Below are 6,543 nucleotides of genomic sequence, written 5' to 3' on the forward strand. Positions count from 1 at the left end.
AGTTGATCCAACAGAGACGAGAGTTCCTATTCGCAAGTTGTTACTGGACGTGATCGACGCAGCCCTCATGTTCAGTTACATGCTCAGTGGCGTAAATGCATTCACAATATGTAAATCAAGGACGGTACATTTTCAGTAAACAGCAATTAACGAAGGTTAGCAAAATAATACATGTGGTCAAAGTACATAAGCAAGAATATCATTTTGTCGTGCAGACTTGATAAACCTTGTATTGCTCCTTCTGAAAGAGTTTCTGTAAAATATTTTTCTCGTGCCAGGAATGAGAATGCCCTGGATTACCTTGAGCTAAAATTCAGCAGCTTTCAAGGCTCATATGTTTGTAACACATGTATTTCAAGAAGGTAATAATTATGCTAAGTAGGCAGACAAAAACAAGTACGTTTTCAAGAAATATCAAACTACTGTACGGCAACATTTTAAAATATAACTCTAAACTGTTTAGAAGGAAAGCGCACTGAAACAAATAATTTTTTCTTCATAATTTGTAGCAACTTGTGGCAAGGCAATGTTGTTTGACAAAGCAAATGTAGCTATACAATGAGTGTGTATGAATGAATGCGCGATAAAATGAGAAAGGTGTAGCAATGCTGAATACTGAACGAAATTTAATTAGGGCTCTCATGACAAAACCAGTTTATTTCCTAACGACTGAAGCAATATGAAAATATAATTTTTGTATTAAAACCTGCAACGACTACTGAGAACATTCTATGGTTCACTTTTTTATTTCAATCTTGCTTATCAATAACTGTAAATTCAAAGCAAATTCATTTTACAGGGTGTGCGACTGTCACATTTGTGAGGAGTAAGGTTGGCCGCTGCACCTGGTAAGTTATTGATCCTCAAGCTGTTAAATAAAATGAGCTCTTGTATTTTATTGAACTAGCCCAATAAGCCATAACATGGCCATAGCCACTTTTATTCGTACCATAAAATGCAGTGCAACTGTAGAAAATGCTGTATGCTTTCAGTGTTGCAGCACCCTGTTCGGCCACCACGTCGACAGCGACCGCGACGGGTGGATACCTTGACGACGATGTCGTCGCAGTGCGCCCGCAGCCTGGAACAGGGCGACGAGGTGCTGCAGGTTGGTAGGCCCTTTGGTGTCATTTTACATGAAGGACATAAACATTCTTTATGCTTTGTTATAAGTAAATCATGAATCTGAAAAACAAATCAGCTTGGGATGTAAACAAGAAATATGCGTTGTATAGAGGGCTCGGTAACGTATCTTGCCAACGATCAGCCGCCGGACGAAAGGTTGGTTAGCCCTGAAAAGGGCTGTTTGGTGGTGAGAGATGCATTAGAATAGATGACGGAAGAGTAGTTCCAGCAGGTTTTTGTCTGTCCAAACGAAGAGGGTATAGCTTGTACGCGACGCTTGACACTGCCAAAGAATGCCATCAGGCCAGTGGCTCTTCAGCAGAGAGGGAATCGTTGTGCACGTTGCAATTCTTCACAACAGCAGCTTCCAGCCGTGAGCTGGTTGCGAGTAATCAGCTACTGATGCGAACAGTTCCACCATGATTATTCATTCCAGGTGCTGCGCAGAATCGAGGCCTCCACAACCCGCCTCGCTGTCGCGGCAGAGCGGACGGCAGCAGCCCAGGAGGGGATCCTGGAGCAGGTGCGCGCCATAGCGCAGGACATCGCTGAGCTCCTGCAGCAAGCGAGAAATTAATTTATCATTTTATTCATTTGTTTCACCAGTTCCGTTTGTTTTGTTTATTTATTGTTTGAGTTTCCTTTGAGTAATAGAGGAGGATTTTTTGGTTGAGAGGTGCAATGCGCGCACCCATTTTTGTTCTGTTGTTTGAGTTTCCTTTGAGTAATAGAGGAGGATTTTTTGGTTGAGAGGTGCAATGCGCGCACCCATTTCTGTTCTGTTGTATTTGCCTCTTTCTATTTATGCTTATCCAGCTGCAATGCCAGCGTGCCTTTTTTATTTACACATTTCGAAGGCGCCTAGTCATTCACACTGGAATCGTTACAAATAGTTGTCGATTTCTGTGTATGGGTTTTGTACTGCGATATTTATATTGCTTCACTGTGTTGTAGCTTACTGCACTCATTATAAAGCGTTACCGCATAGTGTTTGCACTGTGATATTTTCATTTCGGCACAGTGAGGCTAAGGTGCAACGACTACAATGTCGTCTTTTTTTCAGAGCACCAAACCAGTCACTCTTTAAGTTGCATAGTTTCACAAATGAAAATGACCATCATCATTGCACCACACCAGTGATTGGTTTCCTCTAGTCTTCGTTCCAAGGGAGTCATTGCAAGAATAACTTTCACGCGTGACACTTTCTGGGTGCTGTGAGATTGTAGAGCCAATTATTCATGTTTTATGTAACATGTTTCATCACGGCTGGCAAGTGCACTCACCTTTTTACAATTATGATTCACCTGTTGTTTAGCATCGCACTACAATTGCTGCCGAGAAATGAATGCTTCTAGTCAGTGACTCATAACACTGACAAGGGAATGGACATACCTGGTATAGTCATACTTTCTTGCAAGGTCACGTAAATGTAACTGCAAGTTTTACATGCCGTGGTGAAAACGAATTGTGTGATGCTGATGTTGCAATGTTGTCGCATTCTTTGCTACCTGAAGCATGTTGTACTACACGGTTTGTGATGTACTTGTCATCATAGAGTGTGATAAAGTAGACCTATCTATTTTTTGCGCTTTTACGTTAATTTACATCTACCCATTCGGACATGATGTGACGAGTGTAATGCTGTCACTACACTCGGCGTTACATTTTGTTTGTGTTTGAATCCGCATTCATTACGCGTTACTTGCTTGCCTCGCCTGCGTATTCATGCTTGCACAGAAGTTTTGATACACCTAGCACAAGAGATGGCTAGCAAGCATATTGCCTCACTCCTACCAACGTACACTGAGCGTCAAAATGCACAGGATGCGGCGGTTGCGTTCATTCTGATGTGTTTTATGAGCATTTTTCGCACCTTTTGCTGATGGTGACCATGAGTACAGAGTGCCAATCATATGTATTGCTTCCATCAAGTCTGTCATGACTATGATTGGTCAAGGGATGTTTTTATTTCATATTTCATGTGATATTTAAAGAAAAGGCTGCACTTTCACGTTGCTACCGCGTTTCATGTTCCACTAGGAAAGAAGTACTTTGTGATGTGCATATTGCATAAGACAATGCTAGCTTGGGAGCAGCAGCGAATGCAGCTATTCACAGATGAAGGGGCATGAAGCATTGCCTTACGACTGCTTCGCGAGTACTACTGTTAATAAGTGGCAGCCTTGGAGACTCTTGCATAGTGACGAGGGTACAATTTATTTAAAGGATTCTTTGTATAAGTGTACTTCATCGTCATCATCCTGGTTACGCCCACTGCAGGGCAAAGGCCTCTCCCATACTTCTCCAACTACCCCGGTCATGTAGTCCCTGCAAACTTCTTCATCTCATCCGCCCACCTAACTTTCTGCCGCCCCCTGCTACGCTTCCCTTCCCTCGGAATCCATTCCGTAACCCTTAATGACCATCGGTTATCTTCCCTCCTCATTACGTGTCCTGCCCATGCCCATTTGTTTTTCTTGATTTGAACTAAGATATCATTAACTCGTGATTGTTCCCTGGCCCAATCAGCTCTTTTCTTATCCCTTAACGTTACACCTATCATTCTTCTTTCCATAGCTCGTTGCGTCGTCCTCAATTTAAGTAGAACCCTTTTCGTAAGCCTCCAGGTTTCTGCCCCGTACGTGAGTACTGTTAAGACACAGCTGTTATAAACTTTTGTATTAAGGGATAATGGCAACCTGCTGTCCAAGATCTGAGAATGCCTGCCAAACGCGCCCCAGCCCATTCTTATTCTTCTGATTATTTCAGTCTCGTGATCTGGATCCGCAGTCACTACCTGTCCTAAGTAGATGTATTCCCTTACCACTTCCAGTGCCTCACTACCCATCGTAAACTGCTGTTCTCTTCCGAGACTGTTAAACATTACTTTAGTTATCTGCAGATTAATTTTTAGATCCACCTTTCTGCTTTGCCTCTCCAGGTCAGTGAGCATGCGTTGCAGCTGCTCCCCTGAGTTACTAAGCAAGGCAATATCATCATCGAATCGCAAGTTACTAAGGTATTCTCCATTAACTCTTATCCCCAATTCTTCCCAATCCAGGTCTCTGAATACCTCCTGTAAACATGCTGTGAATAGCTTTGGAGAGATCATATCGCCCTGCCTGACGCCTTTCTTTATTGGGATTTTGTTGCTTTCTTTATGGAGGACTACGGTGGCTGTGGAGCCGCTATAGATATCTTTCAGTATTTTTACATACGGCTCGTCTACACCCTGATTCCGCAATGCCTCCATGACTGCTGAGGTTTCGACTGAAGCAAACGCTTTCTCGTAATCAATGAAAGCTATATATAAAGGTTCGTTATATTCCGCACATTTTTCTATCACCTGATTGATAGTGTGAATATGGTCTATTGTTGAGTAGCCTTTACGGAATCCTGCCTGGTCCTTTGGTTGACGGAAGTCTAAAGTGTTCCTGATTCTATTTGCAATTACCTTAGTAAATACTTTGTAGGCAACATACAGTAAGCTGATCGGTCTATAATTTTTCAAGTCTTTGGCGAAACGAAGTGTACTTCGTTTGTGTTTAAATTATCATAATCTGTCGGATGTGTGGATTGGGAACATTGACCATCCGTATGGAGGTGCACTTGTTGTGTATACAATTTTTTTAATGTATTTTCCGCTGTACCAACACAGCCCTGTGATAGCCTAAGGGCAATGCACTTTGTATAAATAAATTATGTATTATGAAAACTCACCATTCCTGTGTCCTTCAGAAAAGGTTGACAACGGCGCTGCGCTGCTGCCTTCCTCTGAGGAACACGTCGTGTGGTGCCAGCACCTGGATGTCTCCTGGCTCCTCTGGCTCCTCAGCTGGTGGCACTTCCCCACCATAATCGTCCAATGTCCAGTCGCCCGCGTCCAAGGCAATGTTATGGAGAGCAACGCATGCATAAATGATTCGCGCTGCTCTATCGGGGCTGTATAGCAGTGTCCGAAAGCGCTGCAAGCAGCGGAACTTGCTTTTCAACACCCCGATACATCTCTTCACAACATTGCGCATGGATGCGTGCTCCTGGTTGTAGTGGCCTTCAGAGGTGGTGCCGGCATGGCTGCCAGGTACTGGAACAAGCAGCCATGGCTCGAGAGGATATCCTGAGTCTCCTATTACAGAAAGTGACAGCTGAGTGCTCTGCCCTAGTTAGGGGTACGCATTACGAATACTAACCAAGCAGATACTCGCCAGGCTGCAGTTGTGCGGCTAGGCGTGCACGCAGTGGGTTACGCTGCCACACCCAAGAGTCATGGCACGAACCAGGAAACCGGGGGTCCACAACAAGAATGCGAAGTTCCGTGTTGCAAACCTGCAATGGGGAGCAATACAAAATAGCGCTGCAGATATGCTCGAAATCCGTTGTGCCATTCATATGCACAAAAGAATACACGTACGCTGGTACAAGTAGCAGACTGTTTCAGCCATAGGCGTGCACAGGGTCTTGCAATTGGGGGGGGGGGGGCAATGCGCCACCCCCCCCTTATGTGGACGCCTATGGTTCGCACTAATTGATAGCTAAATGAAAACTCGAGGCCCGATATTGCGCAAGAACCCCCATACGAGCCAAAGCCAGCCCATGCAATGGTTGTAAGTACTTCCGTGTTCAAAATGCTTCCATCGTGTCTTCCCTACAGTGTATCCATTTCTGCTACGACTGCTGGCCATTTAAAACACAATTTTGGAACGGCAGACTGATTACGCACAACACATGGCACTCATCATTACTCCCGACATGTCAGATTTCAACGAGCTCGTAAACAGTTCCCCGCATGTCTTCTTTTAATCGTTACATTACTTGTTATGCCAGCTTGGGCATTAAACCGAACAATTGCAACTATGGGCGAGTAATAATGGCAACCACAGTTTGAAGTAAAACATTCCAACGGTACTTACGACCATGACGTTTAGGGCGTAATAACCCTTCCTCGACATGAAGCTCGCCGTGTCAGCCGGGCTGAGTCCCTCTGGCTTCATAATGGCGATCAATGTGCCATCGACGCACGCCAGCACGCCTGGAATGCCGCGTCGCGCAAACGCCGCCTTTGCCTCATCCTTGGCAGCCGGTGTCAATGGAAAGTCCACCAACTTTCGCCGGGCAGACACGGAAATGATGGCCTCCGTCACCTCGTGAATGATGCTGCTCACGGCCGACTGTGCCATGCCTACGTGTTCCTCGCGACCAACGCTCCTCTGGAAGCTTCCGGTGCCGAAGAATCGCAGCGCGCACAACACTTTCCTTTCTGTGGAAAGGCCACTGGCTCGCTGGCATCCAATGATAGGGTCAAGCTCGTCGCACAAGCTACGCACTGTTCGTTTGGACAGACGAAAATACTGCCGGAACTCTTCTTCCGTCAACTCTTCAAATGCATCATCTACCTCGGGTCGTCGTCTCTGCGCACTG

General features: G+C 45.1%; 1 long non-coding RNA gene across 2 annotated transcripts; it reads right to left on the reverse strand.

Annotated features, from left to right (window-relative positions):
* Positions 1–727: 727 nt before the first annotated feature.
* On the reverse strand, positions 728–5,435 carry LOC140218751 (uncharacterized). 2 transcript variants are annotated; one of them, XR_011894924.1, is made up of 3 exons: positions 5,316–5,435; positions 4,846–5,251; positions 728–1,639 (listed from the first exon to the last, which is right to left on the reverse strand). It is a non-coding gene; the product is annotated as an uncharacterized lncRNA (long non-coding RNA). The 2 variants fall into 2 exon arrangements; XR_011894923.1 differs by having other exon boundaries at positions 728–1,681.
* Between the last annotated feature and the right edge of the window lie 1,108 nt (positions 5,436–6,543).

The sequence above is a fragment of the Dermacentor andersoni genome, chromosome 6, assembly GCF_023375885.2.
Source record: "Dermacentor andersoni chromosome 6, qqDerAnde1_hic_scaffold, whole genome shotgun sequence".
NCBI lineage: Eukaryota > Metazoa > Arthropoda > Arachnida > Ixodida > Ixodidae > Dermacentor > Dermacentor andersoni.